Genomic DNA, 13,038 nt, shown 5'->3' with positions numbered 1-13,038 from the left:
TGGTCGAGTGGACTCTTCTGTTTGTGTTAAATTTACACGCAGTGAGGCTCACGGTGTACAGATCGGAACACACGCACCGTGATGGCAGCAAGTCCCTCAAGCCTGCGTGCTGAAACCCTGCCTTCCCGACCCTTGACTCCTGGCAGCCACCGTTGGCTCTCTACAGTTTTGCCTGTTCTAGAATGCCCTAAGTGGAATCCTGCTGCGTGTAGTCTGGTCTGTTTTCCTTAGCACAATTTGAGATTTGTCCGTATTGTTAATGTGTAGCGGTAGTTAGTTCCATTTTATTCTTGAGTGATATTCCTTTGAGATTGTTGTAGTTTGCTCAAGCTGGTGTGACAAAATACCATCGATTGAGTGGCTTAAACAAGCAGCATTTATGTCCCGCAGCCCCGGAGCTGGGAAACCCAAGCTCAAGGGGCCAGCAGGTGTGGCGTCTGGTGAGGATCCGGGTCCTGCTTTGCAGGTGGCCGGCTTCCGCAGCCTTTCATGACACAGAGGGCGAGCACGTGAGTCTCTTCTCTGCCCGCCTCAGGACACTGATTCCGTGGTGGGGGTGGGGGGCAGCCTCCACCTCAGGCCCTCCTCTGAGACTAATTCCCTTCCAAAGACCCCGCCTCTTAACACCACCCTATTGAAGGTTGGGGATTTAGCTTATGAATTACATAAACTAAACATACATTTGCAAGAGAGACATTTGGATTTCCCATTTGGGGGGATTACAGATAAAGCTGTAAACAGCTTTCATTAGCAGGTTTTCACGTGAATGTGGAGGGGTGTTCATTTCCCCTGGATAAATATTGGGAGCGATCTTCCCGGGGTTGTATGGTACTGTGTTCGACTTCATAAGAAAACCTCAAACTGTTTTCCAAAGTGGTTGTAACTTTTTGCATTCCTACCAGATGTATTTGGGAGTTCTACTTGCTCCACCTCCTTGCCAACATTTGGTATTGTAACTTTATTACTTTAAGCCATTTTCTTAGGAGTGTGGTGGCATTTCAATGTGCTTGTAATTTGTACTCGCTAATGACTAATGATATTAAGCATCTTTGCATGTGCTTATTTTCCATATGAGTCTTTTCTTTTTAAAAATTCTTCTTCATTTAGGGCTGGCATTGTGGTATTGCTGGCAAACCCAATGCCTGCAATGCCAGCATCCCATATGCATGCCAGTTTGGGTTCCAGCTGTTCCACGTCCCATCCAGCTCCCTGCTAATTGCCCTGGGAAAAGCAGTGTAAGACGGCCCAAGTGCTTAGGGCCCCTGCTACCCACGTGGGAAACCTAGAAGATGCTCCTGGCTCCTGGCTCCTGCCTTGCACAGTCCTGGCCATTGTGGTTGTTTGGAGGAGTGAACCAGTGGATGGAAAATCTCTTTCTCTCTCTCTCTCTGCAACTCTTTCAAATAAATAAATAAATCTTTAAAAAGGTCTTCTTTATTTAAAATTTGTTTTTTTATTTGAGAGGAAGGGAGGAAGACAAGGAGGGGGAGAGGAGGGAGAGAAAGACTCCATTTACTGTTCACTCCCCAAATTTCTGCAGCTGGGGCTGGGGCTGGGAGGGGGAACGGCATCCAGCTCTCCCACGTGGGTACTTGAATCATCACGGCTGCCTCTGGGGTCTGCATTGGCAGGAGGCTGGAATCAGATGCCGAAGCTGGGAATTGAACCAGGAACTGATTTTTTGCCCATTAAAAATGTGCGTATTATCTTTTTATTAAGCTATAAGAGCTCTATGTATTCTGAATACATCATTCATTGACTATATTAGGGGTCTTCAAAATTTTCATAGAAAATGGGTATTATGGAAAACATACATAGATTTCAAACATTTTTGCACTGAAATAAACTTAGCTTTCAGTTCTGTTTTTCCATGAAAATTTTACAGCACCCTTGTATAATCTGAAAATCTTTTCCTCCCAGTTTGTGGCTTGTCTTTTCTATTCCTTAACGGTTCAGTGTCTTTTGCAGAGCAAAAATTAAAAATGTTTGATAGGGGCCGGCGCTGTGGCACAGTGGGTTAACGCCCTGGCCTGAAGCGCCAGCATCCCATATGGGCGCTGGTTCTAGTCCCGGCTACTCCTCTTCTGATCCAGCTCTCTGCTATGGTCTGGGAAAGCAGTAGAAGATGGCCCAAGTCCTTGGGCCCCTGCACCCACATGGGAGACATGGAAGAAGCTCCGGGCTCCTGGCTTCAGATCGGCACAGCTCTGGCTGTTGTGGCCATCTGGGGAGTGAACCATCAGATGGAAGACCTCTCTCTCTCTGCCTCTCCTCTCTGTGTAACTCTGCCTTTCAAATAAATAAATCTTAAAAAAAAAGTTTGATAAAGTCCAGTTTAACAATTTTTTATTTTATGAATTGTGCTTTTGGCAACATACTTAATTGTTCTTTGCCTAATCTTAGGTCACAAAGATTTGCTTCCAGAAGTTACGCCTTTTTATTGAGATTCATTTGAATTCATTTTGGGGTAGCATATGAGATATGGGCTGAGTTCATTTTTTGGTATATGTATCTGTAGCTGTTTGGCATTGTTAAGAGACTACCCTTTCTTCATTGAGTTGCTTTTGTGGCTTTGACAAAATCAACTGGACAACATGTGGGTTTATTTCTGGACTCTATTCTGTTCCATTGATATGAGTGTGTATCCTTTTGCCAATACCACTCTATCTTGATTGCTATATTTTTTTAAGATTGATTTTATTAATTTGAAAGGCAGAGTTACAGAGAGAGGGAGCAACAGAGAAATCTTCCATCTGCTGATTCACTCCCTAAATGGCCACAATGGCTGGGGCTGGGTCAGGCCAAAGCCAGGAGCTCAGAACTCCATCCAGGTCTCCCATGTGGGTTCAGGGGCCCAAGTACTTGGGCCATCTTCCACTACTTTTCCAGGCAAATTAGTAGGGAACTGGATCATAAGTGGGGCAGCAGGACTCCAACTGGTGATTATGTGGTTTGCCAGCATCATAGGTGGTGACTTGACCTGCTGTGCCATAAGGCTGGCCCCATGATTGCTGCAACTTTTCTTTTCTTTCTTTTTTTTTTTTTTTTTTGACAGGCAGAGTTAAACAGTGAGACAGAGAGAAACAGAGAGAAAGGTCTTCCTTCCATTGGTTCACTCCCCAAATGGCCACTACGGCCGGAGCTGTGCCGATCTGAAGCCAGGAGCCAGGTGCTTCCTCCTGGTCTCCCACGCAGGCGCAGGGCCCACGCACTTGGGCCATCCTCCATTGCCTTCCTGGGCCACAGCAGAGAGCTGGACTGGAAGAGGAGCAACTGGGACAGAATCCAGCGCCCCAACCGGGACTAGAACCTGGTGTGCCGGTGCCGCAGGCGGAGGGTTAGCCTAGTGAGCTGCAGTGCCGGCCTCTGCAACTTTTCTTTAAAAAAAAAAATTTTTTTTTTTTTTGACAGGCAGAGTTAAACAGTGAGAGAGAAAGAGAGAGAGACAGAGAGAAAGGTCTTCCTTTTTCCGTTGGTTCACCCCTCAAATGGCTGCTACAGCCGGTGCGCTGTGGCTGGCGCACTGTGCCAATCCGGAGCCTGGTGCTTCCTCCCGGTCTCCCATGCGGGTGCAGGGCCCAAGCACTTGGGCCATCCTCCACTGCCTTCCCGGGCCATAGCAGAGAGCTGGCCTGGAAGAGGGGCAACCAGGACAGAATCCAGCGCCCCAATCGGGACTAGAACCCGGGTGCTGGTGCTGCAGGCGCAGGATTAGCCAAGTGAGCTGCAGCGCTGGCCTAAAAAACTTTTTTAAAAAATTATTTATTTGAAAGTGGGACGGGGTGGGAGAGGGATAAATTGATTTTCCACTCTTCAAATGGTCACAACAGCCAGACCTGAGCCAGTATTTGGGCCATTATCCACTGCCTACCCAGTAGCATGAGCAGAATCAGGGTGGCCTAGACTGCAACCAGCACTCTGATTTAAGATGCCAATGCCATAAGCAGTGGCTTAAACTGCTGAATCAGAACACCGGCCCTTTGATTGCTACAGGTTGGCTACAGGTTGATAGTAAGTTTTTTTTTTTTTCTTTCTTTTTTCTTTTTTGGACAGGCAGAGTAGACAGTGAGAGAGAGAGAGACAGAGAGAACGGTCTTCCTTTGCCGTTGGTTCACCCTCCAATGGCCGCCGTGGCCAGTGTGCTGCGTCCGGCGCACTGCGCTGATCCGAAGGCAGGAGCCAGGTGCTTTTGGTCTCCCATGGGGTGCAGGGCCCAAGCACTTGGGCCATCCTCCACTGCACTCCTGGGCCATAGCAGAGAGCTGGCCTGGAAGAGGGGCAACCGGGACAGAATCCGGCACTCTGACAGGGACTAGAACCTGGTGTGCGGGCGTGGCAAGGCGAAGGATTAGCCTGTTGAGCCACAGTGCCGGCTGCTAGTAAGTTTTAAATTAAATCAGGTGGTAAGTTCCCCAACTTTGTTTTCTCAAAATTGTTTTTGCCCTTCTAGTACCTTTGCCTTTCAAAATAATTGGTAGAACTGACCTGTTGAATTCTACCAAAAATTCTGCTAGGATTTTGATTGAAACTGTGGAGAGGCTGATGGCCGATGTTGTAGCGTAGCAGGTAAAGCTGCTGCCTGGGATGCCAGCATCCCATATGGATGGTACAATTCCTGGCTGCTCCACTTCTGATCCAGTTCCCTGCTAATGCGCCTGAGAAAGCAGTGGAAGATAGTCCAAGTGCCTGGGCCCCTGCACCCATGTGGGAGACCAGGAAGAAGCTCCGGGCTCCTGGCTTTGGCCTGGCCCAGCCCTGGCTGTTGCAGCTATTTGGGGACTGAACCGGCAGATGGACGATCTCTGTCTAACTGTGCCTTTCAAGGAAACAAATTGAATCTTTAAAAAAAAGGGAACTGTATATTAATCTATAGAGTAATCTGGGGCAAACTGACATCCTAAGAATACTGAGTCTTCCAAACTCTGAACGTGGTATACCGTTTATTTATTTAGGTCTTCTTCTCCTTCTCCTTTTCTTCTTCAGATTTATTTATTTGAAAGGTAGAGTTACAGAGAGGGAGAAGCAGAGGCAGAGAGACAAGTCTTCCATTCGCTGGTTTACTCCCCAAATGCCCAAAATGACCAGGGCAGACAAAAGCCAGGAGCCAGGAGCTTCATCTGGGTCTCTCACGTGAGTGGAGAGGCCCAAGCACTTGGGCCATCTTCTGCTACTTTCCCAGGTGCATTAGCAGGGAGCTGGATTGGAGGTGGAACAGCCAGGACTTGAAACAGGTACAATACCAGACTGCAGACAGCAGCTTAACCCACTATGCCACAGTGCTGGTCCCTTCACTGATTTCTTTCATCAGTTATTTATGGTTTTCAGTATAGAAATTCTGCACATATTTTGTTAAATTTATATCTAAGTCTGTCTTTTGTCAGGGCTATTATAAATGATACTTAACATTTTAATTTCTTTTTTTAAAGATTTATTTATTTATTCAAAAGGCACAGTTACAATGAGAGAGAAAGAGAGAGACAGAGGAGAGGTCTTCCATCCACTGGTTCACTCCCTGAATGGCTGCAATTTTTTTGCAAGAGCTGAGCCGACCCAAAGCTAGAAACGAGGAGCTTCTTCTGGGTCTCCCACATGGGTGCAGGGGCCCAAGCACTTGGGTCATCTTCCTCTGCTTTCCCAGGTGCATTAGAAGGGAGATGGATCTGAGTGGAGCAGCCAGGACTTGAACTGGCACCCATATGGGATGTTAGCACTGCAGCGGTATCTTTACCAGCTATGCCGCAGCACCAGCCCCAAAGTTATTTTTTAATTTTTTTTATTTGACAGTGTTATTTTATTTATTTGACAGAGTTACAGACAGTGAGAGACAGAGAGACAGAGAGAAAGGTTTTCCTTCCGTTAGTTCACTCCCCATATGGCTGCAACGGCCAGAGCTGCGCTGATCCTAAGCCAGGAGCCAGGTGCTTCTCCTGGTCTCCCATGGGGTGCAGGGCCCAAGCACTTGGGCCATCCTCCACTGCCCTCCCGGGCCACAGCAGAAAGCTGGCCTGGAAGAGGAGCAACTGGGACTCGAACCGGCACCATATGGGATGTCGGTGTTGCAGGCAGAGGATTAACCTAGTGCGCCACGGCACTGGCCTTAGCCCCAAAGTTTTAATTTCTTATTGTTTTTTGTTAGTACATGTAAATACAATGGGTTTTTAAATATTAAATTTGTATCCTGTAAGCTTAATAAAAACTCATTTATTAGTTCTAGTAGATTTGTTTTGGTAGATTCCTCCATGAGATTTTTTTACATAGACAAATGTATCATAAACCAGTGGGCAGTTTTATTTCTTCTTTTGCAATCATTTTATTCTTTTTCTTGCCAGGACCCCAGTATGCTGTTGAACAGGAATAGTGGAAGCAGCTATTCTTATTCTTAGGAGGAAAGCATTCAGTCTGTGTTCCAAACTGGGAGTCTTCAGGGTTTTGTTTTTACAGGAGTGTCTTTGAGTTGTAAGATGAAGAGTAGAAATGATGGAAAAAGCTGGGTATTTCATTAGTAATCCTCATCACATCTCATTTTCTGGTTGATTTGGTCTTTTCCATCTTTGCTTAGCCCACTGTGTCACGATGGCTGCCCCAGTTCTGAACTTTTTGAGAAATCAAACTGTTTTCCATAGCAGCTGAGTCATGTTACATTCCCACCAGCAATGTATGAGAGATTCCAATGTCTCCACATCCTCTCCAACACTCATTTTTTTCTAATTATAGCTATCCTATTGGGTATGAAGTAAAATCTCCTTGTGGTTTTGATTTGCATTTCCCTAATGACTAATAATGTTGAATATCTTTTCAAGCTTATCAGCCATTTGTGTATCTTTTTTGAAGAAATGACTATTCAAATCCTTTGTCTTTTTCTTTTACAGGAAACACTATTATTTAAAAAAAAGTTTATTTATTTTCATATATTTGAAAGGCAGAGTGACAGAAAGATATCTTGTGGGGCCGGCATGGTGGCACAGTAGGTTAATCCTCCGCCTGCGGCGCCGGCATCCCATATGGGCACCGGTTCTAGTCCCAGCTGCTCCTCTTCCAATCCAGCTCTCTGCTGTGGCCTGAGAAAGCAGTAGAAGATGGCCCAAGTCCTTGGGTCCCTGCACCTGCATAGGAGACCACGAAGAAGCTCCTGGCTCCTGGCTTCAGATCAGCTTAGCTCCCGCCATTGCAGACATCTGGGGAGTGAAGCAAAGGAAGGAAGACTTCTCTCTCTGTCTCTCCCTCTCACTGTCTGTAACTCTACCTCTCAAATAAATAAATAAAATCTTTTTTAAAAAAGAAAAGAAATCTTGTATCAACTGGTTCACTCCCCAAATGCCTACAACAGCCAGGGCTTGATCAGGCCAAAATCAGGGGTCCAGAATTCCACTTGGGTTTCCCATGTGGGTGGCAGGGGCACTTGAGCCACCATCTGCTGCCTCCTAGGGTGCATTAGCAGGAAGCTGGATTAGAAGCAGAGTGTCCTGGATGTGAACTGGCGCTCTGAGATGGGATGTGGGCATCCCAAGCGGTAGCCTGAGCCATTGTGCCACAGTGGCACCCCCTCTCCCGTTGTAAAAATTGGGTTTTTTGTTGTTGAGTCATGAGAGCTCTTTTTATACCTCACATACTAGACTCGTGTCAGATGTTATCTTCACATGCATTTCCCCCAGTTCTGCATGCTCTTGTTTACTCTCTTCATAAATGCAGAAAAGCTGTGAATTTTGGTGCAGTCCAATTTAACTAGTTTTTGGTTGCTCATGTTGTTGGTGTTGTTTTAAAGATCTGCCAAATCCAAGGTCGAGAAGATTTTCCCTTATTAAGAGTGTTCTTGTTAAGTGTGTCATGGTTTTAGCTTTTATATGTAGGTTGTTGCTCTATTTTTCAGTTTTTTTTTTTTTAATCTTTTTGGTTTTTTTGACAGGCAGAGTGGATAGTGAGGGAGAGAGATAGAGAGAAAGGTCTTCCTTTTTGCCGTTGGTTCACCCTCCAATGGCCGCTGCGGCCAGCACACCGTGCTGATCCGAAGCCAGGAGCCAGGTGCTTCTCCTGGTCTCCCTTGCGGGTGCAGGGCCCAAGCACTTGGGCCATCCTCCACTGCCTTCCCGGGCCATAGCAGAGAGCTGGCCTGGAAGAGGGGCAACCGGGATAGAATCCAGCACCCCAACCGGGACTAGAACCCGGTGTGCCGGCGCCGCAAGGCGGAGGATTAGCCTGTTAAGCCACGGCGCCGGTCTGTTATTTTTTATATATGATGGGAGATAGGAGCCTGACTTCATTCTTTTTCATATGGATATCCAGGTGTCTCAGTACCATTAAGTTTTAAAAAAATATTTTATTTATTTATTTGAGGTAGAGTTACAGACAGTGAGAGGGAGAGACAGAGGGGAAGGTCTTTTGTCCACTGGTTCACTCTCCAATTGGCCGCAATGGCCGGAGCTGTGCCTATCCGAAGCCAGGAGCCAGACGTTCCCTCTGGGTCTCCCACACAGAAGCAGGGGCCCAAGTGCCTGGGCCATCTTCTACTGCTATCCCAGGTCATAGCAGAGAGCTGGATTGGAAGTGGAGCAGCCGGGACTTGAACCAGTGTCCATATGGGATGCCGGCACTGTAGGCAGAGGATTAACCTACTGCACCACAGCACTGGCCCCAGTACTATTATTTTGAAGAGACTATCTTTATTCAATAAGTGGAAATAACATTCTTGCTAAAAGCTGACCACAGGCGTATGGAAGGCAGACACTCTTGACTGTGAAAACTGTGAGAATCATTTAATCTGGAACTTTTTTTTTTTCACCTATAACATGAGGATGACAACTTTTTTGTCACAAAGCTGTTGGCAGGATCAAAGGAGATCAACTGGAGAGTGTCAGCCATGGTACCTGGTTCCCCAGTGAATGTTACCTCTTCCTCTGACGCAAGAAACAGGGGCAGTGTGACATCCACCACCTCTAGTCCTTTGTCTTCCCGTCTCCAGGACAAGGCGATCTCAGGTGTAGAAATGTGCATTTTTGTCTCATCCATTTGCTCGGTGCATGCTTATACTCCTGGACAAAGATGGTGAGGAGAGAGGTCTCGATAGCATAATGGAGAACTTAGCTAGAAATGCAGGCAAGCAAACGAAGACGTGGTCAAGCTTTAATAATTCAGTCGACACTCAGCCAACATTTACCAGCTCTGACTTTGGGCCAGAATCTCTTCCAGTTCTGGGAGACACAAAGGCAACGGGCTGGCAGTGCCTTCACAGAGCTCTGCCTAGAGGTGGACTGAGATGGCTAACCAGGCAGTTTCAGACCAGCAGAGTAACCGGAGATAGAATGAGGCAGAGAGGGCTGAGAGAGTGTGCAGGAAGAGGGTTCAGCGAAGGCTTCCAGAAAAAGTAACACTCGAGCTGGGTTTTCAATGATTCCTAGGGGCCAGCGCCGTGGCTCACTAGGCTAATCCTCCGCCTGTGGCGCCGGCACTCCGGATTCTGTCCCGGTTGCCCCTCTTCCAGTCCAGCTCTCTGCTGTGGCCCGGGAAGGCAGTGGAGGGTGGCCCAAGTCCTTGGGCCCTGCACCCACATGGGAGACCAGGAGAAGCACCTGGCTCCTGGCTTAGGATCAGCGTGGTGCACTGGCCGCGGCGGCCATTGGAGGGTGAACCAACGGCAAAGGAAGACCTTTCTCTGTCTCTCTGTCTCTCTCTCTCACTGTCCACTCTGCCTGTCTAAATAAATAGATAAATGATTCCGAGGAAGGAGAATGCGGAGGGGAGGGGGCGGACAGGTTAGCAGAGGAAACAGCACATACGAAGCTGTGAATACGGAGAGGCGTGCTCTGGGCTGTAGATGACGTCTACAGAGGAGGGCTGAGGGTAGGACAAGACAATGGTTCCACTTTATCTAGACGGCCACTGGGAGCTGTTAATGAGGGAAGTGCCGTGGTCAGGTCTGAATTGTAGAGACTGACAGGGAGACTGGTGTGGAAAAAATGAGTAACTGGGAAGAGGAGGAGGATGGAGGCATGGAGGAGACCTGAGAAGAAATGTGATGATGAACAGAAGGGGGCTGTTAACTGGATTTATGGCAGATCATATACTGGTACAGTAGGTTAATCCTCCACCCGCAGTGCCGGCATCCCATATGGGTGCCGGTTCTGGCCTTGGCTGCTCCTCTTCTGATCCAGCTCTTTCCTATGGCCTGGGAAGGCAGTGGAAGATGGCTCAAGCGATTGAGCCCCTGCAACCACGTGGGAGACCCAGAGGAAGCTCCTGGCTTCAGATCAGCTCAGCTCTGGCCATTGCAGACATCTGGGGAGTGAACCAGCAGATGGATAGGCCTTTCTCTCTGTCTTTCCTTCTCACTGTCTGTAACTCTACCTCTCTAATAAACAAATAAAATCTATACAAAATATCATATACTGCAGTGTGGGCGGTGAGGGGCCTAGGATGACTTGTAGATTTTTGAGCTGGGGGACTTGGCCACGTGAGTAAATGGGACCATTCACTCAGGCAGGAACACAGGATTCAGGAGCAAAGTTAGAGAAGAAAAAACCAGGGTCTGCTTTTGCTGCTGGGTCCAGATGAAGCTATGCAGCAGACAGACTGTATGTGGGACTGGTGTGCAACAGAGTTGGAGTTGGAATGCGGGTTACTGAGAGAGCACACAGGACTGTCTGGTCTGATAAAGGGAGAAGTACGTTTGGTTTGGTTTTGTGTCGTTCTTTTTTTTTGACAGGCAGAGTGGACAGTGAGAGAGAGAGAGAGAAAGGTCTTCCTTTTTGCCGTTGGTTCACCCTCCAATGGCTGCCACGGCCAGCGCACCGCGCTGATCCGATGGCAGGAGTCAGGTGCTTCTCCTGGTCTCCCATGGGGTGCAGGGCCCAAGCACTTGGGCCATCCTCCACTGCCTTCCCGGGCCATAGCAGAGAGCTGGCCTGGAAGAGGGGCAACCGGGACAGAATCTGGCGCCCCGACCGGGACTAGAACCCAGCGTGCCGGCGCCGCAAGGCGGAGGATTAGCCTGTTGAGCCACGGCGCTGGCCTTGTGTCGTTCCTAACAATTAAAATTTTAATAACTTTTATTTCAAGACGAACAAATATAAAGAAAAATACAGCCCATAATCCCACTGCTCCAATAACTTTTACCCTGTTGAAAGGGAGAGATGATAATATATATTGTCAGAAAATACAAACAGTTCAGAAAAGTGTAAACATGAAACATGCAGGCCTCCCCCTGGCCCTGTGTTCCCTTAACCACTGTTAACAGTTTTTGTGTTTCCTTCCAGAGACAAAATGCATATGCCCACTGGATTCAGTTTATTCCCCCAAGGGTGCCTCCATCTGCAACGTTTAACAGGTCGACTGTATTGAGCAGAACAACCAACTGCTGTGCCAGGCTTCACAGACCCATTATCATGGTGGGGCAGCCCTGCGAGCTGACCCAGGCAAAGCAGGGTCTGTGTGTGTCTAGGTCAGGGCTGTGGGCTGGCCCAGGCAGGTGCTCAGGAAAGAATCACTGAATGAGCTGTGGCTGCATGTGGGAATTTGCAGAGCCTTTGCTGCGCACCCACATGACTTAGTCTGCAACTGTTTTCAGGGTCTGCACCACACTCTCAGTGCTCTCTCTCTCTGTGTGTGTGTGTGTTGGGGGTGGTGGGGGCAGGGATGTGCAGGCACCTAGCGGTGCGCTGGAGGCATTGGTGAGCTACTCTTGCTCTTTGCCTCTCCCCTACTGCCCAAAGAGTGGCACCAATCTCCAGTCCAAACACAAGACCTTTGCGATGCCCAGTGTGGTTCCTGGCTTGTGTGTTAAGGGGATGGTCAGTTGACAGCCGGGGTGGTATAGCAGGAAGAGCCCTGGACCGGGAGCCAAGAAGCCAGGTTCTGGTGCCAGCCCTGCCACGCCCCACTCCATGGCTGCAGGCCCAGCGCATCCTCTCTCCTCTGAAAGCAAGCTTGGGTCTCACAGAACGCCAAGGTGCTTCTTACCATTAATCCTCTCTAACTATAAGATACTGGGTTTAACAAGTTATAGGAAATAAAGTTTTAAAATTTTTGTGCTTCTAAAATGCTGGTTTTTCCCGCAAGATTCCAGGGAGGCTGCTCAGGTCTCTTGTTTGTGTAGAACCCTGTGCTATGAACGGGCTCCATGTACATTTTTAAACCTGAGACCAAGGCCTAAGAGCCCAAACCCCACAACAAGAAGCCAGCAGGCCCCTTGCAGCTCAGCACGCCAGCAAGGGCGCACAGGGGGAGGCACACAGACATTCAGAGATGGTTCTTCCGGAGCCCTGGGACCCCATTCCCAGAGAGGCGGAAACTGGCACAGAGAGGGAAACCGAGCCGCCCCTTCCAGCCACTGACTGTTGTGCAGCCCTCTTGCTCTGTGCCCAGTGCTCTCCCAACACGTCGGGCAGGACCCCTGAGAACCTGCAGTTCGTAGGGCGGGCCCAGAACGCAGGCTCACCGGGTACACGAGTGAGTTTCCCGCCCCAGAGCTGTAAAGGTCTCCCTGGAGCTTGATAAAAACCCAAGAGTTGGGCCCTACTCCCTAGACGGGGGCAACTGGAAAGTTCTCTGTATTTCAGTTTAGGAGTCCGAGGCCCGCGAGCCCCGGACTCTGCCAATGGAAGACACTTACCCCAAGAGCAAGAACGTAAGAGCCGGGCTGGGAGGCCCGGGGCCAGGGCTAGCCTTCCCGCCGACTCGCTAAGGGGCCGGTGCAGCTCTCAGGGAGCGGGTTGCACCCGCCGGCACGCGCGCCCAGTGCCGCCCGCCCTGCTCGCTCCGCGTCTCCAGGATCGCCGCTCCGGTCTGACCGCGGAGAAACTTCGAGTCGGCACCAGGGGACTGGTTTCGCCCGGGCCGCCCGGAGAGGCGGGGGCCCAGCCGAGTTGAGGACGCCCGGCCAGCTCACCTCACCCGATGGTGTCTGGCCTTTCCCGCCCGCGACGCCTCCCCACGGTCCGGCCCGGTTCGGTGGCCCGAAGGTGGCGGGCAGCGCAGGGCTCTCGCCGGCCGCCGCCTGTCAAATCCTCCGCTCGGCCCCGCGCCGGCCCCGCCCAGGCCCCCCGGCGA

This window comes from Lepus europaeus, chromosome 5, assembly GCF_033115175.1.
Source record: "Lepus europaeus isolate LE1 chromosome 5, mLepTim1.pri, whole genome shotgun sequence".
NCBI lineage: Eukaryota > Metazoa > Chordata > Mammalia > Lagomorpha > Leporidae > Lepus > Lepus europaeus.
The sequence above is the reverse complement of the archived record's forward strand: the minus strand, read 5'-3'. Positions refer to the sequence as shown.